The sequence below is a fragment of the Pithys albifrons genome, chromosome 8 (assembly GCF_047495875.1).
Source record: "Pithys albifrons albifrons isolate INPA30051 chromosome 8, PitAlb_v1, whole genome shotgun sequence".
Classification (NCBI taxonomy): domain Eukaryota; kingdom Metazoa; phylum Chordata; class Aves; order Passeriformes; family Thamnophilidae; genus Pithys; species Pithys albifrons.
In genome coordinates this window covers 35,328,260-35,350,468 of record NC_092465.1, presented here as the reverse complement: position 1 = coordinate 35,350,468, position 22,209 = coordinate 35,328,260, and the positions used below count along the sequence as shown (strand labels likewise).

The 22,209-nt window shown below is 46.0% G+C and overlaps 1 protein-coding gene across 2 annotated transcripts in view; it reads left to right on the top strand.

The window, feature by feature from the left end:
• Positions 1 to 22,209, top strand: part of TRPM8 (transient receptor potential cation channel subfamily M member 8) — a 103,561-nt gene that overhangs the window by 7,174 nt on the left and 74,178 nt on the right. The window contains exons 2-4 of one of the 2 annotated variants that reach the window (XM_071562358.1): positions 9,679 to 9,847; positions 17,673 to 17,906; positions 19,589 to 19,829. The gene's annotated coding sequence lies outside the window, so the exon portion shown is untranslated. The remainder of the gene's footprint in view (positions 1 to 9,678; positions 9,848 to 17,672; positions 17,907 to 19,588; positions 19,830 to 22,209) is intronic. The other variant, XM_071562359.1, reaches the window with a different exon arrangement.

Genomic DNA, 22,209 nt, shown 5'->3' with positions numbered 1-22,209 from the left:
ATTAACACAGATTTTTTCCCAAAATAATCAGCTGCAGGCTGGTGCCAGGACTGAGATGTATGGGCTCAGATGTATTTTGTCTGAGGGAAAAACATTTCCTCTGCTTTATAGAGGCTACTTACCTCCCTCCTGCTGCCCTTGAGTTATTTGTTTACAGCTTTCCTGACACCTGGAGAGGGACGAGCTGGTCCCTTGGCCAACATCTGAAGGTGGACAGTGTGAAAAACTGAGGTCAAGTGTGGTTCAGAAGCTTTCAAAAGAGGCCTTGGGTATTTTAAGCACAACACTTCATTTAATGTCAGAAGACTGAGCTGCAACACTCTTCAAAGAACCTGAAGTTCTTACTTTTAGGACAGCTCCAGTGTCCCTGAAAGTGTTCCTGAGGCAGCAGAACCACCACGTGTCTGCAGTGCTGAAGGCTTTGCCTTCAAAGCCTGCAAAGCCCCAGTGCCTCAAAGCTCAGCCTTAGCTCTGTCTACAGTTTCAACTTGTTACGCTACTTTGAAATGCGAGATAAATGTAGACTTAGGTGTCCTTGAACTCTGGGGACTTGAGGAAGCACAGGCATGGAGGAGCTGCATTTGCAGGCAGGGAGCTGGGATGGAGGCGTGTCCCTGCCCTTTGGCCTCAAGTTCAATCCAGAATGCAACAGCCCACACCTCAAGGGTCAGAACACAGGGGAGTTTGGCACTGGTGTTCCGAAGAGTAGGTTGGGTAAAGTAAGATAAAAGCAAGGCATGGATTCTTCCTGGCTCCTCTTCAATCGTCTGAGCTGTCACAAGTACGACCCTCACTATCCTTGGGCCTCAGCTGAATTTTGATGCCCTGTGTGGGAAGTGTTTAAAGCCACCACTGCAGACCCCTCACTGCTCCAGACAATGCTGCAGAGTCTTGGTTGCACCAGAGAGGTTTAAAGTCAAATCAACCACCATAAAATTTAATAAAGCAACGGGAAAACACTCTGCTGTGGTCTCCAGTACCACCACTTCAGATGTAGTGTCTTGAGAACTGTAAATGCTTAGTTGTATTTTATCTCTTCGCTACTTGATTTAAAAAAGGTTTAGCAGACCTTTTAACATTTCCTGAAGAATTTGGGGGTCTGTAATGTTGAGCTTCTTGTAATATGGGGTAGTATATTCTGAAAGCTGAGGTGAACTATTGCAGCAGCAGGTCTGGGTCTTAGCCTGGAAAATGGGACAGAAATCTCATTCCTCGTACAGCTGACAAACACATGTCCACATCTGCTGGAGCTGTGCAGGCCAAACAGACCTGGAATTGCTGGTGCCTTGCAGAGCATGGAATCTGGATGGGGAATAGTTATCTGACGTGAAATACTTGGCAGAAGTCTCAAAAGCTAATTTTATCTTTATACTTTTTTCTTTAAGGGAAACAGGTTTAATTGGAACATAATAGTTTTGTTAGAAGTGTCTTGCTCTAAAGGACATAAGTATTACAGGATTTTAGGAATGGTGCAAATCCTGCAGATGAAAGTCACAGTGTGTTGGAATTAACAGAGGTAAAATCTCAAGCAAGAGGCCTTCAGGATGCTGGTTATCAATATCAAGCTAAATTGCACATATCAAGAGCTTTGCTTCATGGCTCCCATGTCCAAATAAAGTTGTGAGTTGAGTTAAGAACACACTCCAAGGATGTATCAGTCCTACCCATAAACTTGGTTTTCTGATGCCAATCTGAGTAACTTACATGGATGGAAAATATTGGTTTCCTGGGCTAAGGGCCCACCTTTGGGGGACAGGGCTCAGAGTTCTAGCTGGGCTGGTGCACATAAAGATGAGGGGCCTCAGCAGCACTTACAACTGCACTTGAGTTCTGCATTTTGGGTAAACTGACTGTTCAGGCAGAGTGAAGGATCCCATCTTTCCTGTGGAGCTGTGGCTGGGATCCCTCACACGTTACAGCACTCAGGACAGCCTGATCTTTTTTGGGTGCCTAATCTGAAGTGGAAAGCACAGTGTGAAAACAATACCAAGGGAAAGTGTGTCTTAAGGGAACACAGGGAAACAACTGGGAAAGACTGAGTAAGTGAAGCAACTTCATAACCAAAACAGCTTTACAGCATTGCAAAGAAATGCAGGGAAGTAGAGAGCCACTTCCCAGAAAAATGAGCCTCTGTAACAGTCAAGTCATTTCCTAAAGCAAGAGTGAGCAGCCTGAGAGTGACTTGGAGCTCCCCTTACTGCAGTAGCTAAAACAAAGAAGTAGTAGAGTTGTTGGTTCCTCTAAACTGCATAGAAACCTTTCAAAAGGATTTTAGATGTTTCTGGGAAATGTTCAGAACAAAGCTGTGTCATTAATTGGTCAGTGTGGGGCTTGCAAGGACAAAACACAGGACACATGAACTTGCAGCATTCCAGTGGTTAGGAACCTGCATTGCAGACCTTGTGGATCAGCTGGCACGTGGGAAAGGAGTCTGGCCTGTTGTGGCCACTGGCACACAGACTGGGCTTCTGCTTCTGCAAGATGAGTTATGTTCTGTTGCTGGGCAGGTGGGAACAGCAGGGTTTTCCTGTGTAAAATGTTTCAATGTGTAAGAAGAGCCAAATTCGAGGTGTCCGTGGTATAGAAGTGCATCTGACCTCTTGCTGAATTGTACTGAACCTGTGGGAAGGGCTCTGAGTTTCCCTCCCTGCTCCAGAGTCCCTGAGAACAGCAACAGGCACAGGGCATTGCTACAAAGAAAACCATCCCAGAAATGAAGAAACTGTGCTTGGCAAGGAATGCAATAGGAGAGAAGGCACCAAAGAAGTGCAAGGTAGGGACTTGAACAGGACTTTTTGCCCCAAAGAGGTTAATTCTCCAAGAAGAGGTCATTTGACAGCTGAGGTTAGCAGAGATATTGGAGGGCATTTTGATGCTGGCATAAAATAGTGGTCCACTTTTAGTGCTGCTTATCCATGACACAATAAGATGCAACAGGATTCTGAGCTTGTCACAAATCTGTGGCTTTATTACTCATCTGAAAATTCATAATAATTTGGCACAATGCATATGATTCTTTTCTATCTCACCAGCCTTTTCCCATCATTTTAAACTGCTTTTTGAAGGAAAAATGCACTGGAGTTCTTAGTGCTGGTGGATATGACCAGTCCCAGCAGAAGCTTCATTGGGGTGTCTTCTGAAGAGTCCAGGGGGTGACATTCACTTCAGCATTTCACTGGTCAGAGTAAACCATAAAAATGTGTTAAGAGTTGACTGGACCAGGTCTAACAAGCTAATGATGAACTCCTGCAGGCCAATCGTTATCTCTGTGAATGAGACTTTAGACTTCAACTCTCTCAGCTGAAAGAAAACATCCCAGTATTTCACATGAGCTCTTGCACTGGGACAAACAGCTTCTTGTATCATGCAAGCTGCCTGCAGGTAGCTGGTGTGCAATATCCTTGCAAAGATAAAAAAGGAAATTAAATAACTGGAGAAGCTATCTGAGAGTTCCATGTCCTCAGGTGCTTTTTACAGGTAGATTTTCTTGCAGGAAAGTCTGTTGGGAGGACATAATTTTAAGCCTGCAAGCAATGGATTTGGAGACTGCTGGAACTTTGCCAGAGGAAGTTTTCTCTAATCACACCTAAACTTAGTCAGTGACCACTCGGGTTGGTTTTAACCAGGCATTACATTTACCTGCTCAGCACTGGCAGTCCTGGTGCTGCAGCCCAGCTGCACATTTCCTGCAAAGCAACAGAAGAAACCCCAGTTCTGTTTTTTTTTTAGAAATTAGGCACAATTGGTTCATGTGGGCACCAGGCTGGGGAAATACGAACCTATACTATTCATGGTCAATCCATGCTGTGGTCACTTCCTGTGTTTACCTGCTCTTAATTTTCACAAGTAATGAGCTCTCCTCAGACAATTTAGCATTCTGAAATGAGCTCTTGGGTGGTTCTATGGAAACGAGAGCTCTGTGACAACCAAGCATGAAAAGGGAATTCAACAAAATATTAAGCTGCTTTGCATAAATCCACGGTCCATGTGCATTTGAATGTTGCATGTCTATCTAATGGCAGGAATGGAAAGAGCCAGAAGGATAAACAAAGCTGTAGATCTGCTTCTTTGTTGTTGTTGTTGTTGTTGTTGTCTCAGGCAGAGATTTCTTAGGTAAGTTACTAAATGCCAACAAAAGCTGTATATAAACGGAAGCTGGTGATGGCTGGGGCTGTCAAGATGTGACTCTTTTTGTGTTCCTGGCTAGACAACTTCTTTTGGCCATACCAAACTAGGCTGTTAGGCTGAAGTAACCCCTTCTGTGACCTCCCCAGGTGGTGGGTGTTGCAGTGAAACACTGCTGGGCACTTCTAAGGCATTATGACAATTACTATTTCTAAGGCTTAGTGTTAAACTGGGTGCTGATTGATGTGGGTGGGTCACGGGAATGAACAGCCAGGCCTGTATAAAGCCTTAAAACATGCAGCTTGCCACCATTAGTTAGGAGGATGTACTAATTTGCTGAAAACAGAATTGTGAACTCATCCAAAGAGAAAATCATGCACTATAAAAAATATGTGCTTGGACTCCAGCACTGTGCTAAACTCATTCTGTCTGATGAAGCATCCAGTGACATTTGACTGACCTTGTCAGTTGGAGGGGTGAATGGATGAAAGAAATGAGCTTTCAGTCTCTGGCTGAACATATTTAATATGCTGGGTAGGAGGTCAGTATGACTCATCCTTTCCGTGTGTTGGATGGTCTGGGATTTGTCCAGAAAAATCTGTCCTTCTGTTGTATCCTTTCAGAGATGTTAATGCTTTGTGGTACTTGAATCCAGCCCAGGTGCCTTTTCCAACTGATCCCAGATTCTGTAATGCTGCCACCCCTTACCATGGCTCTGGAAGTGTGACAGTGTCAGTGCTGGAGCAGGGATTCCCTGTGCCACGAGGCAGGCACTGACTGCAGTCCTTAATGTGCCACTGTGCCTTCAGAGGGCACCTGCCTGGATCCTGCCATCCAGACCATGGAGCCGCTTCCAGAAGGTTCCCTGCCTTGCTCCTGGTCTGAATAACCCTGTGCTGACTGTGGGAAGTGCTATGTGGCTTTTGTGCTTAACAAACATTGCACATCATTTAACGAGACTGCCTGGCCTGAGGAAGGCAGTGGGCTCAGCGTGGGGCTGATGCTGCCCAGGTGACAGCAAACCCTGAGAAGGAGCAGTGCTCAGCCCTTCCTGCCCCACTGAGAGGTGCCTCGGCTTCAGAACCTGCCTCTAAAAACAGGTCCCCAGGGAAACATTGCTCTGGACATGAGGATCTCCACAGGAGCTTAATTAGGTGTAATCCTTTGAGAAACACACTGGCTTTTTCCCTCAAGTCTCTTCAAAAACTGGGCCTCTGGATCCTAAACATCCTGAGGTTTTTTGGCTGGGACAGCTAAACCTTTATAATCCAGGCTGGATGAATGAATGCAGTGAAGAGATGTCCTTAGATGCAGAGATGTCCTTAGATGCAGTGAAGAGATATCTTCAGATGCAGAGATGTCCTCAGATGCAGTGATGTCCTCAGATGCAGTGATGTCCTCAGATGCAGAGATGTCCTCAGATGCAGCAAAGAGATGTCCTCGAATGCAGTGATGTCCTCAGAGGCAGTGAAGTCCTCAGACGCAGTGATGTCCTCAGATGCAGTGAAGAGATGTCCTTAGATGCAGAGATGTCCTCAGATGCAGTGATGTCCTCAGATGCAGTGAAGAGATGCCCTCAGACGCAGTGATGCCCTCAGTCGCAGTGATGTCCTCAGATGCAGTGATGCCCTCAGTCGCAGTGATGCCCTCAGTCGCAGTGATGCCCTCAGTCGCAGTGATGTCCTCAGATGCAGTGATGTCCTCAGACGCAGTGATGTCCTCAGACGAAGAGATGTCCTCAGACGCAGTGATGTCCTCAGACGAAGAGATGTCCTCAGATGCAGAGATGTCCTCAGACGCAGCGAAGAGATGTGCTCAGATGTAGTGATGTCCTTAGATGCAGTGAAGAGATGTCCTCAGATGCAGTGAAGATATGTCCTCAGATGCAGTGAAGTCCTCAGATGCAGTGATGTCCTCAGATGTAGAAATGTTGTCAGATGCAGTGATGTCCTCAGATGCAGTGAAGAGATGTCCTTAGATGCAGAGATGTCCTTAGATGCAGTGAAGAGATGTCCTTACATGCAGTGAAGAGATGTCCTTGAATGCAGTGATGTCCTCAGATGTAGAGATATCCTCAGAGGCAATGAAGAGGTGTTCTCAGATGCAGAGATGTCCTCAGACGTAGAGATATCCTCAGATGCAGAGATGTCCTCAGATGCAGAGATGTCCTCAGACGCAGAGATATCCTCAGATGCAGAGATGTCCTCAGATGCAGAGATGTCCTCAGACGCAGAGATATCCTCAGATGCAGAGGTGTCCTCAGACACAGAGATGCCCTCAGATGCAGAGATGTCCTCAGACGCAGAGATGTCCTCAGATGCAGAGATGTCCTCAGATGCAGAGATGTCCTCAGATGCGGCGAGCTGCCCATTGCTGTGCCACAAAGTGTGACAGTGCAATAACGCAGCGTGGTGGGAGAGCCACGGCATTGTGAGAGTGCTGCAAAGTGTTTGCACGAGTTTGTCGGGGAGTAATCAAGTTACCCACACCCTGTAGGATGATACAGCTCCTCCACTCTCCAGTCTAAATGAGCCCCACAAAAAGCGAGCAGACATCTAATCAGCAATTGATAGACAGAGTTGCATGTCCCTGTCACCACACTGTCTCCAACCCACAGCCCGGATCGAGCCCCTGAGCCCTCAGTGCAGCTCCTGAGTAGCTTTAACTGTGCTCCAGTGATGCTGGAGCCTCATTATGCTAACAGCTGTGAAAGCTGAGCCCCCAAAGTGAGAAACCAGGGCAATAATAAAGTACAATTTATCCAGCACCTTGGCTATTATCAGCTTGCATAGGACAGCTAAATGCAAAAAAGGAGATGAAGGATTTACTGAATGCAAAAGGATAATCTTTTCTTTTTCTCTCTTTTTGTCCCAGCTGTCTAGACAGCCAGACAAATGCCAGGTTCATTTTTCAAGACCTTGACTGCAATATGTTTTAACATTTCATCCTTTATCATGGGTGCAATCTGCCCAGATTGCCTGCTGGTTATTGATCATGTATCCAACAGTCTTGGAGGTTTTTCAGTGTTACAGCCCTTGAAAAAGCAGAAAGTACCCCTGTCCAAGATGACAGTGACTTTGGTGTGTTTCTAAGTTGATGAACAAAATATGAAGATGGCTGAGGTTATGAAAGTAGCACGGGAGCCATGAAACACTTGAGCAGATTAATGTGACTGCCAGCCATAAGCCCACATCTCCTTGTACTGATTTACCTGCTCTCGGACTTAGAAACAAAACAGAAGGAGAGTTCAGAACAATTGTAAGGCTCAAGTTAAAGGCATAGTCACATTCAATTGGGAGTGCAAATACGGAGAAACACGGGTAAATCCTCATAGCTGTGCCACTCTCTGTCTCGCCCGTCTCCCTCCCAGTTCTGCTGTTGATGTCACTCTTTGCCAATCTGGTGCACGAAGAAGTCTTTTTTAGGTGTGAGAGCAAACTCCAGACTCCACCAATATGTTTCTCTGTGCCGTGTGTCTGTTGCAGTCCTGCTCATCTGCTTCTGACAGACCCCACCGAGCCCTGTCTGAAGCCATAGCATGTGAAATTCCAAAGGTGACTGCTGGGAAAAGCCTTCCAGGACAAAAACCCAGCATAGTCCGTGCTGCTTGGCCTGGAGAGTGCCGTGTTTGGACTGAGCACTGACATTTGGCACTAGATGATGAGCAGGAGGCAGTGGCACTGCAGACATATGATGGATAACAAGCTTGTGGCTCAGAGCAGTTTTTTGCATCAGACCTATGGAAATTCATACAGGGTGTGATTTAACACTTGCTATCAAGCAGAATCTTAACAGGCTGCTCACCAAGAGGGAAGGAAAGCTGGTAATGGTGTGTAATGATAGCTCTCACAGAGAACTAGCTCTCCAATACTGCCCCAAAAGCTGCCACAGGGAGAGAGCACAATGGAGCCCATCCTGATCCCCAGTGTGGGGTGTGACCTGCAGTGCAGCTGACAGAAACCTGGGCATGACGTTCCCTTGATGTGGCTGGGATTGTTACCCCACTGAGTCCATCAGCAAAATTTAGATGTGCTCTGCCAGGGGCTTGTTGTGCCCAGCCTTGGGGTGCCACAGCTGAAACTGCTCCATGGCCTGCTGCAGATGCAGAAAGGATCATGACATCATCGTGGAATCGTGGAATGGCTGGGGCTGGGAGGCACATTAAAGATCTTGCCCCAAGCCCTCACCCTGGGCAGGGATGCTCCCACAACTCCCAGACCACTCTGTGCCTGTGCCCTTTGCAGAATTGATGGGGAAAACTTAGCTGTGCTGCATCACTGCATCCTAAACATTAGAGATCTGACTGGCACCAGAGGATTGCCCCCTTGGGTGGATCATCCACACAGGGAAGCAGCAAAGCACAAACGTTCACACATTTAGTAGCATAGATGTCAGGCTCAGACAAACAGCACCCAGGTTTGGGATGGCAGAGCACCAGTTATGTTTGCTGAAGCACTGGGTTGGAAGGTGGAATGGGATGCTGTGTGCTGGAAAACAACAGCTGATTGCCTTTCAGGCCATACTCAGAATTTCCTTTCACTATTCAAGCAAAACCACTCCATTGTCCTTACAGAACAAGAAAACCTTTTGCTTCAGCCTCTGACCCTGTTCCTTGCTTCCTCTCTCTTTAGGTGCCTAGTTTGCATTTTAGCTGAGTTTTGACTGCTGTTGTGTTCCTTGGAAGATCTGACTTGTAGTGCAATTGTGCTTTTCCAGCAGGAGAGACTTTCTGCCTGGGGGACCGACCCCAGAAATTAATTTCTAAATAATCAATGAATATAGAATATCCCAAATAGAAGTTTGCTCTGGCTTCAAAGGGAGACAGGAATTTAAAAATTTGAGTAAACTAATGTTTATTCTTGGGAGTCAGGAAACAGTGTTGTGTTCCATAAAGATATTTGAGGGGTATGAGCAGAGTCTGATCTGCTTTATGGGAATGCCATGGTAGTGGTCAGTGTGGCTTCAACCAGGCTGGCAGGCCTGTCTGCTAACCAGGACTAGTTTCTTTCCCTTTTTAAGACAGATTAGCAAGTAAAACTACTCGGGGTGTACTCAAGCACTCAAAATTTTCTGAAAAATTACCGTGTTTCAGGATACATCCATCACCCACATCGTGGGCCACTCTGCCTGACTGTAATTGCCTTTTTCTTCTGGATGTTGGCAGTACCCCTTTCTAACAAACTTTATTGAGAGTGGACCTGCCAGCTCCAGTCCAGCCGTACTCCAGCCCAGCCATTCGTAGCAATCAGTTATTTAGTCACAATTTCATTCAGACTCTTTGGATCACAGTAAAAAGGCACTTCTTGAGTGAAATGGGCTGGGGTTTGGTGGACTGAGGAACTGAAGCACAAAATTCTGTCTTTTCTGGCTGTTTTTCCCCTGAAATGCTGAGTGTTGTCAGTTTGATTGTCTGGACATCTCTCTCTGGCTGGGACTGTCACAGCTGACAGCCCTGCCAGTGAAACCTCTTCCCTGCTCTTCAGACATTTCCCACAACCATATGTTGTCATGAGGATTTAACCTCTGTTCTCTGGGGGCCTTTCACTCCCACAGGCAGAACCTGCCGTGTACTATTCCAGCAAATACCACTGCCACGGGTTTGTTACATCATCAGGAAACATGTGAGCTCCTTTGGAGAGACTCAGTGACTGCAAGGCCAGAGCACAAGAAAGAAGAAAACTGCAATGAGCCTCTGGCACAACCAGGAAGATCCTTGTCTTTGGTAAGTGCTGGAAGCTGCTGCAGAATTTTGGAAATTATGGTCCCCATGCAGGAAGTGAAGTGCATCACAGTTCCCTGGGTCTGCTCTGCTTCATTTCTTGTGGCTGCATTTCATTTTCAAAAGGCAGTACCAGAACAGTGCATAGCTAAGCTTCAGCCATCCTTTTGAAGGCTTGAGGCAGAGATAAGTCACTTAATATATTTATCTCATCAGGCATATGTTTGTTATGGGACCCTCACGCTGCGAGAGCCCTTCTTCCAAATTTGCATTATCCCACCTTGACTGATGAATTTAGAGCTGACATGGTGAAGGGAAATGCCACAAAGCTGCATTAATTTTGTAATGATTGACTCAGCCTATATTTTCTTTTACTCTTTCACACCTACTCCCCTTAATATTCATTTTCAGGTGCAGGTCTTTGGGTCAGGCTTAGACCAGCCCTTGATATTATCTACTGGATGTACATGAAGGAATATTCTCACAGTGGTAGCTGTGGTGGCAGCAGGAGCTTTCTAAGAAAATACTACATAGTGTGTTGTACATTCCCTGTCTTCTCTTACCTCTGTAAATAATGGACTGAGCTACTACAGACCCTCCCCCAAGCTGGTATTGCTTAGGGAAAAGCAACACCAATTTGCCTCTGTATAATAAGGTTTATTTACTATTTGATGTCAATGAGCTTTGCAAACTTCCAAGTGTGGTATTTTGCAGCTAGATTCAAATGCATAAAGCAAAATAATATAAATGTGCTATTGAAATGTGAGTTTAAGGATAAGCAAACCAAACTGATTAGACTGAAAAAAGAATTCTCTCAAAGGCACGAGGCATTTTGTGCAGATTCCATTAAGGATTTTAAGGCTAAGCATAATGCTTTAACATGGAGGAGCAGTGTGATGGATGATGATTTTAGAAGCAGAATAGCAGTGCTGCTCTTCAGCTGTGCTTAGAGTTGCTCATCAGCTTTCCCCCCGAGGCTTAATTAAAAGGAGTATACTGTCCATCTCCATATGGAAATACTGGCACACCAGAAACATCCCTTCACTTTGATCTCAGTGAGTGCTGCTAGGAGAGCAGATGTATGCAGGTGTCATATTTTTATTTAATATGACTGATTGTCACAAATACTGCTGCTTTCTAATAACTCCAGTCCCAGTATTCTGCCCTGGGAAGCTGTAGGAGCTGCAGCCTCAGCTTACGGACTTGGAAAGGCAACATACCCAGAACAACAAGTTCAGTGTCATCCGTCATCGCAGAGAAATTCCTCTGCCCACTCCTTCCTGCTGCCTTCTGGATGGGACAGGATCCTGTGAGCTCGTGGGAAGTGGCTGTTACCTCCTCATGGCAACACTGCGTTTTCCACCTCCCCTTGTGCTCCTGCTATGATACAACAAACACATATCATGGCATCATGCTACAAAATAAAACTGTGACCAAGGAGGCAATTTCCCTCCAAGCTGGAGGTGCTGCAGACTTTGCAGAGCGGGTTTTGGGAAGCAGGATGTGAGCTTTGCCACCCCTCTTCCCCTGATCCTCAGGGAGTGGTGCCAGGATGCAGCAAGCTGTCTGCACACAGATCCTCCTTAAGGAGAGTAAAACTTGGGACATCATGGAATCATAGAATCCCAGACTGGTTTGGGTTGAAGGGGATCTGAAAGCTCATCACATTCCACCCCTGCCATGGCAGTGACACCTTTCACCAGCCTAGGCTGCTCCAAGCCCTGTCCAGCCTGGCCTGGGACACTTGCAGGGATGAGGCAGCCACAGCTTCTCTGGGCAACCTTCAGGAAGGCCCGAGGTGTGAATTGGGAAGAGGCAGGAATTACGTGTGTTACAACTAAGGGAGTGACAAGCAGGAGAAGTAGGTGAGGGAGATAACATGATTTAATGTTGAGTGAAGCACCCAGAGCAGAGCTGTGAGGACTGTGCCGGTGAGGAAGGCAGCTTGGTGCCCCAGCAGGGCGGGACTTCACCTGGCTGGGACTCTCTCAGGGCACTCCTCTCTTTCCTGGTGTCCTGCTGTGGCTGTGCAGCCTTCAAACCTTTTATGCCAGTGCCTGACAAGTCTATTCCACTTCCACAGGCTCCAGGAGTTTGAACTGTGTGGCCCCAGAGTAATGAAGGTAAATAATGTGGAAAAGCTGAGGATAGATATGATGGAATTGCAATGGGAAAAAAAAGGCTTTAACTTTGATGTAAATATATCTGAATGACAAGATTAGCTTTAGGATGAGTGTGGCATCTCTTTAGTGAGCAAAGCCTTCACTTGACTGCAAGAAAGGCAGAGCTTTTTGTACCTCTTCTGTAGTAACCATTAAATGTGTAGCTGGCACATGTGTGTTGATGAAGCATCAAAGCCAGCTCAGTTACAAATCAGTGACTATTTCTATTGCTGAAAAGGCTGGAAGAGTGCTCATCCTTGTAAGATGTGTGTTGTTATATTCTGTTACATTCTGTATAAACAACCTATTCTCTAATTATCTGCTATTTGGGGTGATTCTGCTCCTGGAAGTTCAGTCTTAGCTAAGTGACTGGAATTAATGTCAGATAAGAGCAGGACTGACGTGATCCATGAGACACCAAATTAGGAGCAATGGTTCAGATGTTCATGATTTCAGTTGGTCATATCAGGAAGTTTTCAACTCGTTAAATTCTTTGGACAGAAGGTGTAATAACCTGCCATTTCAGTTGTGTTCCTACACTGCAGCTTGGTCCTGTCCAACAGGGGATTGATTACCTTCCCTCTGAGCTCCAGGGATTCCCACTCAAGGCTGTTGCAGCCAGTTTGTACATCTTCCAATCTACTGCTCATCCTTTGCTATGAAACCATTCAAAAGAAGATGCCCCATCTCTGCCCCACTCTTCCTTGCAAGCAGCGATGTGGTGAACTGTTTCCTAGAACTTCCTATTTCAATTTCCAGTCTGTGTTGCTGGAGCAGGTTTGCTTTGGGAGCAGAACTAGCATTTTTCAGTGCTGAGCATTCACTAAAGCCCTCCCCTGTTTCCCTGCCTTTGGTATTTGGAGTGGGGAAGCACAATTGTATCTGCTCAAACCTTTTCAGCCGCACCAAGTGCTAAATAGAACCTTGTGATAACTGAAGTGCCTGATTTCCTGTGGGCAGCCTGAGAGATTTCTAATAAAGCTGCACAATGCCAGGCTCTGAGCACAGCCTGGTTCCTGCAGTTGCACCAGAGTGTCTCTTCTGTAGGAAAGGAGTTGGAGGTGACACCTGAAATGTGACCTGAGGAAACACTGCTGGCAAAAAAGGAGCAGCTGATTTTTTGTTATTCTGGGAGGCTGAGCAGATGGCACAGCACAAGGCCAAACAAGTCCCTCCCTGTGCTTTGCCAACCTGTCTCAGCATTCCCTGCAGACTTCTCTCCCACTTTGGCAGGCAAAACTTTTTCATGCCTCTTTCCCGACTCATTACATGTTGTGCTAAGGCATTGCCTTTCCCTACAGAAGGGGCTTCATCCAACACAGGGGGGCATGGCCCAGGGGCTGTGGGGGCAGCCCAAAGCTTGTATTAGATGGGGGGATGCCTTTCACTGTACTGCACTTGGCTGAACCTGTTACTGTATTTTTCACAATATTATCAACCCTGGTGTCCAAATCCCCTTCCCAAGTGCTAACACTGCTCTCTGCTCCACTGTCACTGCTCTGTTGTGTGGTTATTTGAGCCCAAACAGGTAAAAAAAGATTTGTTCTAGACTAAAATGAACAGGCTCTTAAAAGGCAAAGAGAACTGATTTGAGCCTTGATGAGAGCCAAGACCCTTTGCTAAAGAAACCTTTATATTTCTTTGGCATTGACTTTATCTGGTGGTTGGATCTGGCTGACAATGAATTATTCTGTTGCAATTCTGTGAGACTGAAGCATAACACGAGCATTAGACAAATCCTGTGAAATCAAGAACATGGGAAAGTCTAAGAGGAGAGGAAATACAGCAGTGTAGCAGTGGATTTGCAATTAATTTGATAAGATTTTCAGGCACTGGGTAATACTGTGTGGTGGAGAGTCGATACTTCCAGTGGTGAGCTCACTCTTTAGGTGGATTGTGCTGATGCTGCGTGTTCTGCACAAGGCAGAATCTCAAATCTCCAGGCAAAATATACACTTTGGGATGCTTTTGTTTCCACGGCTGCAATGTTTTTAATCTCCAGTGCAAATGGTTTGCTCAGTGTTCTAATAGTACTGCTCAAACACACTGTAATTTGGGTTTGGACAGCATGTCCTTTCAATGACAGGACCATGCCTGTTGCAGTAGTACAGGAAGCTCAGGCTTGCCAGTGGTTTCCCAGAAGCAGAGGCACTGTCAGCTCAGCTCTGAGGAGGCACAGCTCATGAAGGGAGCATTTAGCTGAGGGCAACACAAAACTGTGCAGCTTCTTTGAGATTGTTGTGCTACTGATTGATTAAAAACCAGGAAAAACCCTAGAGCAGATGAAGCCAGAGGGGGCTGAGAGTAACAACAGTGCTGGTTCCACTCTGATTAGCCCGGATTTCCCTAAATTTGGGTATCAGTCGTGACTAATGCAATGGATTTGGGCAGTAGGTTGGCATGTCTTCCATGGTTCATCCTTCTAACTGGGATAGAGTGCACTGTGTGTCTGAGCCTTGCAACATCCCATCAGAAATGTGTACACGAAATTAATTATGCAAGCTTGTTATGGTGAGCCCTAAATTGGTTGCAGCCCAGTATTGTAAAAATGAACCTTATAATTCCTCAGTGGAAAGTGGATGTTTTAATATCTGCAGATTGTACAAAGATTTACTGCATCAAAAATGCCTCACTTGCCTCATGTTCTGCTCGTGTTCTGCTGTTGTCCTTGATATGAGCAGCAGGGCACAGTCCTGTTAAATAACACCTCCATCCTGAGCAAAACATTATGGGATCCTGATGCCAGAAAAACCCAACCTCTCTCAGCATGTTGTTGCCATCTAAAACTGAGATTATATATTAGAACCACAGAAACACAGAATGGTTTGGGCTGGAAGGGACCATGAAGGCCACCCAGTCCCACCCCTGCCATGGAAGGGACACCTTTCTCTATTTCAGGTTGCTCCAAGCCCTGTCCAACCTGGCCTTGAATTTTTCACTCTTTCAAGTTATTTTCTTGCATTTCAACTGCAGTTTTAGATTCAGAAGGAATTAAAAATATATCTTACCAAACAGAATCATTAATTTTGTTTCTTATCTATTTCAGCAGGACAGTCCATAATCCCTTCTGGCAGCTCTACTCTGGACCAAAAGTACTTCAGCTTCAGGAAGGTTAAACCTGAAATGGGTTTGGTCCCTCTCAGAGTCACAGCAGGCCTTTAAACAGCCTTAAATCAGTGCATTGCAGAGCTGGGAAATGGCCTCTTGGCTTCTCCCCCTCTGACCCAGAGCTGTAGATTGAAAAGCCAAGACAAATAGGGTTTGTGGGCAGAGCTGATACTTTGGAGGTTGTGATAATGCCCCAGGCACTGGGGCAGCAGTTCTAGCAGCTGACTCTAGGGAGAAACTGTGAGTCTCCTGTAGGAGACAGACTGTGCTTGGAGCTACAATGTCTACAGTAGGACTAATTAACATCCAAGGCAAAAATCATTACTTGTAAAACACAGCCTTTATTCTTTAATACTTGTGGCATCAGGTATCATGTCCTGTGAACCTCCAGAGAAATGCTTTGTAAGTGAGAATTCCACTTTAGCTTGTTAGGCAAACTTGCACCACTGAACTAGCTGAACAGATTTAAAGAGTCAGAAATCTCTTGTTTCACTTATTCCTGCAGCAAGTATTTGGAATGTTTGCCAGTATACACAGGGAATTAAAAGACTCCAGCATGAAATCTCCTGGCATTATTACCTGAGTCAAATCTGAGTTAACTACAGCCCAAATTATCCCCTTCCTGGGAGGAAACAGAGGTGCTGAAATGGCTGAAATGACTGAAATGGCGTAGCAGCTTAGACATTCCCACAGTTAGGAACACTGGGATGGCCTGCTGGTTCAGTCAAGGCTGCTGGAGCTCCACAGGACATTGGCCAGCTGGAGATTACAAAGAGGAGCATAAGGATAGGAAAAAGAAACAAGTTCTTCCTAGAGAGAGCAGTCAAAGCCTTGAACAGGTTTCCAACAGAGGCTCTGAAATTTCCATCCTTGGAGATGCTCAGAATTCAAACCAGATAATGTCCTGAGCAATTTAATCTACCTTTGCAGTTATCCTGGTCTTGGGCAGGGAGTGAGTGTCCTTGGCCCAGGTGGCCTCCAAAGGTCCCTCCTGCCTGCAGGGATTGTCCTGTTCCTGTGGCAGGGGAGGCTTCCTGAGCCTGGTGACCACATCTGTCTTTAGAAGCCCTTCATGGGCTTTTTTGAACATAAAGACTTCTGTTAGCCATCACTGTGGAGCAAAGTGTCCTGCAGCCTGTTTGTGCTGCCAGCTGCCACTCCTGGTGTTCATGGAAGCTGCTTGTTCCCTGGGACACCTTCTGCCTCCCATGCTGTAAAATACAGTAAATGTCACGTGTGATTTTGTGGACAACAAGCATCTTCCCTATCCTTTCCAATCCATAGGGACAGATAATAGTTTCCCTGAATGTGTCTGGTCTTCCAAAGACTTTAAAGTTGTGTGACAAAGGTTATGTCATGGACCAAAGTGTATTCCATGGGTCAGGAAGACAACCCTGGTACATCCTGCCCTGTATTTGAAGGAGTTAACATGAGGAATTTTCTTTCAGGCAAGAGGCATGGGAATATTCCATAAAAACAGACATAAAAATGAAAATATAATATTCTGATTCATCCTGTGTGTGTGAAAGGAGAAGATCAAACCCCAGAAGGAGGGCCTGGACTGGGCATCGCATTAACGGACCTGCACATAAAATACGCCATAACAGCCACAGCAGCTCATGCTTGATGGAAAAACATGAAATGTTCCATGGGGAAACAATTGCCCTTTTTACAAGATGCATTTCTTCTCTCTCCCTTTTGTCCAGGGAATCTGACTGGGAACAAAAAAAAGCTTGTCCCTTCAGACACCCTCTGTTCGTGCTGCTCCCTCCCCACATCAGGGCCCTGATCCCTTGTTTGGGGGACATAATCAGGGGCACAAATATCAGTGGAGATAGCACAGACAGATTACAGCTCCCAGCAGGACCAGGGAGGATGGGGCAAGCTTTCAATACCTCTGCCTCTATGCAACTGTTTTTCCTAAGGATAAAGCAAGAGGAATATAAACAGGAATTCTTTAGGCAGATGGCCTTTAGTAACCTCTCCATGAGGCATCAGCAGCTTGTAAACAATGAGTAGTCCAGAGAGTCAGCCCTAACTGAGAGGGCTCCCCAGACCTGGCTGTGGGGAGATTTGTGCACGGCTGAGGGGGAAGATGCTATTGCTGGGGGGAAAAATGGTAAAAAAGGCTAATAATGAACGGTAAAAAGCAAAAGCCACTGCAGAAGATCAGATTCTTTCTCAGTTTTACAGCACAGTTGCCAGCTGCCTCTCGCAGCAGTGGTGGCTCGCTAGGGAAGATGGGCAATGCTTCCAGCAGCCATAAACCATTGGCTGCTTCATCTTCTCCCTCAGTGTGACACGGAGGGATCCTGCCCTCGGGAGTGGGTCACTGATCAGCTTGGAGGGGAAAAGGGAAGTTTGACCGGTGAAGATTTAAGTATTGGCTGTGAGGAACACCTGCTTCTAGTCCAGATCCATAAATAGATCTTTGGGAGTCCCTACATTTCCAGCCTATTTCCCTGACAAATTCCTCCTTGTATCTGCTTTGCATGAGTGAGCTCAAAAACCGAGACACTGAAGTTCTTCCCTGATACATATTTTCATTTTCCGAACAGGTTATGGGATGCTCAAGCTGCACAAACTGGATTCACTCTTTCTGTGATGCATCAGTAATATGTCCAGGGAGATCTTTAAAGATTTCCCTTGGACTGTGTGGGAACAGGTATATCTCAAAACTGGCTCACCTCCATTACTGCCTGTACATCTACCAATCCAGCTGGCTGCTGTCCATGGACATTTGTACAAGGCAGAGGATTTGGAGTATTGGACCTGAGATGCTGCGTGCAGAGGTGGGAATCACAGCTAAACATTTCAGGTCCTCAAACTGGGTAGGAAACCTGGAGCTGAGCAATCACTGCCCTACTGAAATGGGCTTAAGATGAAGGGGTTCAGGGTTAGATGGGATACTGGGAAGGAATTCCTCCCTGTGAGGGTGGGCAGGCCCTGGCACAGGTTGGGCAGAGAAACTGTGGCTGCCCCATCCCTGAGAGTGTCCAAGGCCAGGTAGGACAGGGCTTGGAGTACCCTGGGCTGGTGGGAGGTGTCCCTGCCCATGAACAAGATGAGCTTTAAGGTCCCTTCCAACCCAAACCAGTTTGTGATCCCGTGATTCTGTAATTATTACTGGAGGAAATTTAAATGTATAATTGCATGCAGAGTTAGACATCCACTTTGCAGAGTGTTTTCACATGTGGCTGAACAACTGTAGTGGGTAATTATGCCTATTTTTCCCATTAAAATCCAATAATAATTTAAAAAAGCCAGGTTTGACTGCATTGACCTGGGTCTGTGAGCTGTAATTCTAAATCAGCCTTTACCTTTAGGAAAAACTGGACACTTGGGGACGAGATTCTGAGAAATGATTTGGGAAAGTTGTCTGGCAAAGGCTCTTTCCCCTTTTACCAACACACATGTACATTGTGTAGGCTGCATGCCCAGTGTGGGGGTAAGGCTGAGTTATGATTCAGCTCAGTGGAATGCAAATGAAGGCTCCTATAATGAAATGAGTGGGAACATTTTGGACTTTATTAACTTCACACTGTAAAAAAGATAATTCAAAGAGCTGCTTCGTGCTCCTGAAAGATAGTTTTCAAAAACCTGATTAGAGACGGGTAGAACTGGGGCTTTTGTTGAAGTTAAAGCTTCAGTGAGGAATGTCTGTAACATCCTCTTATCCTCGGTGCTGAGGACTGTGTGAGAAGTGAAATCCTGAGCATGTGAAAGGCACAGACAAATTGAATTTAACACAGAGGCTGCCAGTGGCTGGAGCGAGGCAGGGGCTGGGAGTAGTTTTCAGTAAATCCAATACTCAAGTAATGGCACTTCAGTAATTTCAGCCAAAGGCCAAAAAGAATAGGGAAAAAAATGTGATGGTGTGAGTTAAGTACAAGTCAGCTGGACTAACTTACCACCCTTGGAGTTCTAAACCAGTGAGCAGGAGTTTAGCCACGAGCTTTGCCCAAAGCCAACAGCTTTGTTAGATGGGGCCCTGGACATGCTTCTAAAAATGACCTGATGCTGCAAGTGGTCTGGCAAGTGCCCCTACCTGCACTTGATCGGATTTTAGGGAAAACCCCCAGTTTTAGAAGCTGAGACAATCAACTCCTGAGTGTCCCCCATGGTTTTTGAGCCTCACTTTGTGTGCTGAGCAGGTGGAATAATGCAAACAGAACAGCACAGCATGTGAGGAGTGACTGTGTAGTCCAAATCAAGTCACAGCACCTCCAAACTGGCAGCGTTTACTTTATACACATTTGCTGAAGGAATCACCAGAAAACGTCAGGATAATCAGGTGTGTTGTACCACCAGTTGGATGCTGATGAGGAGAGGATATAAAAGGAATATAAATATAACTGTAGGTGACACAAAGCACATGAACCAAAGGTAATTTTGTAGGGGTGTTCCACAGTAGTGTTGAAAATTAGCTGATCCAAGAGCAGATTGTTTGCACAGGCCTTTTCTTTTTTTCCAGGAGGAAGAAAAGCTTGTTTTATTCAAAGATGAGGGTGGATTAGAGGCTGAAGGACAAAGCTGTGGCCAATTTCAGAGCTGGAGCTTCCAAGATACCTGCCCTGTGCACAAGTGCTACAAGCCTGGGCAAGGGCAGGAGAGTGCAAACTGTGGCAGGAGTTGGAAATGAAAGTAAAATTTGAAATTCAACAAGCAGGCTGAAAAGCAAAAGCAGATTTTGCAAAGCAAAGAGAGACAACAAGGTAAGTGCTACCTGGTGAGTTCCATGTTGTGCTCACACACACAAGGACAGGCGAACGTGGGCAGCACTCAACACCTGCAATCCTGAAATTACTGACATGTATGAAAGGAGAGGCCTCACAGGGAACAGGGGTCTGGTAGCCCCTGTGCTCGTGATACACTACAGGCATGAGCCATTAGATAAGGTTGAAAAATCCAGTCTTCACTTCATGAAAGCCTGGAAAAATAATTATGCTCTTCCCTTGGTGGGTAATAACTCAACAAAGCAGCATCTGAGAGCGTGCTGCTGACTCCTCACTGGGATTTACCCCTGGTTGTCAGCCTTGGCACTGGCTCATGCATTCACATCCCAAGAATTCCAGCCTTAAAGCTCATGTTACGGCACGTGCCCTGTTTGGGAAGAGTAAAGATGCCTGAAAATGAGCCTGGTATCTGGCAGTTTGTCCTTACCTTTAGGTGCTGGCAGGCTGCACTGAAATGCTGCCTGATCAAACTGAAGGGATCAAATTCAAACTCTGTGGCACTGGCACTTCAGAACTAAAACTTACAAGTCAGAAATGGAACTGGCTGGAAAAAGCCCAGCTGACTGGGAACAGAGTCTAGGACAAGACAGGCTGGAGGTTGTTTCCCTGAGCTGAGAAAATGGCCAAGCCACAGCTGCTGGTCTAGTCTGGAGCAGGCAGCTGTAGGAAACATTTTGCTGTGCAGCAAAAGGGCAAATCTCAGGATGCCACGAGATTCATGAAGAGTTTGGATTGCATAGCTGAACTCCTGCCCTCCCTTTGTACCAGAACTATTCTTAGGGGTGCAGCAAGAGGAAAATGTGGGGCTTGGAGCACCCTGGGCTGGTGGGAGGTGTCCCTGCCCATGGCAGGGGGTGGCACTGGGTGGGCTTTAAGGTCCTTTCCAACATAACCCATTCCATGAGTCTATAAATTTGCCCTGCTGTCAAGCAACCACACTGCTCCTGATTTTACAGCTGAATGATAAAAGACTCATTAATATTAGACCACAACCCCTGTGTGGAAGCTGTTGCCAAAGACCTACATGGCAACAGGAGCAACAGGGATGGGTCTCATTGCCAGCCTTCAGCAAGTGAGTTAAAGGGAATTAAACAAACAAGCAGGAACAGGGGGTGCTGCTTTGTGACTTTTAACAGTGGTTGACATCCAGGTGAAAAGATATTGGCCTGCTCTGCTTTTACAACATAAGGAAATAAATCTTAACCTCTTGTGGTCATGCCTATGTAGTAAAACTAAAAGGATTTAAGCTGGCCTAGGATAAGCTAAACATTTGCTCAAGGGAGCATCACTGATGGATGCCAGAGAACCCCTGCAGGTGAGAGACTGTTCTGCTGCAAATACTGCTGTGATTTACAAGTGCCTTTTAAATAAAAAGCCAGATGTTGAGGTACAGCCCTGATGCTGGGAAGCAAAAATACCTCCATGTAGGATCTGCTGCTGCTGTGACCCCCACTGGTCAGCACAGAGACTCCTCAGCAGTGCTGGGAAACAGGTCTGGGCAGGCAGCAGGGACAGGAATGGAGTATAAATCCAAAATTCTCATTACCTCAGAACCCAAAGAATAAAATCACAGATCCTTAAAATATATTCTTTTTCCTTCATAGAGTGGGGAAAATTAAAAATTAGGAAGAGTACAAACCTTCAGACATGATCATGACAGACTATTTATTCCTTGTCATATTTTTCTTTTCCTCCCCTTTTTTTTTTTTCTGGCACTAGACCAAGGCCTTGATATTCAAATCTGCCCCAATGTTTTCTTCCTGTGGATTTCAGAGAGCAGCCTGATCTGGGGGTTAGACAATTGCAGCTTGTGAAAGGAGAATGGGTTGGGAGCACCAGTGTCATGATGCACAGCCGGAAAAGAATGTTTGCAACAAAAAAGATCTGTTAATGAATTCTGAGTATTTATAGCTCTGTGAGCTTTCCTGCAGAGTTCATCTCCATGGGAAGTTATTAGCTCAAATGTGAGCTTGGTCACAAGCCGCTTATAGGGAATATTTCTATTTATAATATTCCCATTTCAGTGCCTGGTGCTTCTGTGACATGGGTATTTACTAGTTGAGGTGTCCAGTGCTGCTCAGGTCACAGTTTATCTCTACAGATACAACTGTCTTAAAGGGGAGGGAGCTGTGTAGCCTCAGGGGAACAACTGCTGTGTGAGGGTGGGATGGAAAGGAGAAGAGGGATGCTGAAGCCCCTCTGCTTGCCCAGGAACCTCTTTTACACTGAGCGGCACCCCAGGAGCTCCCACGGCACAGGGAGCAGAACATGGAAATGCATCGGTGCCGAGTTGTACCCACTGCATTGCCATCCATTTCCTGCTCTCTCTGATCCCTGGGCTCTGGAGCCAGCGTGCCTT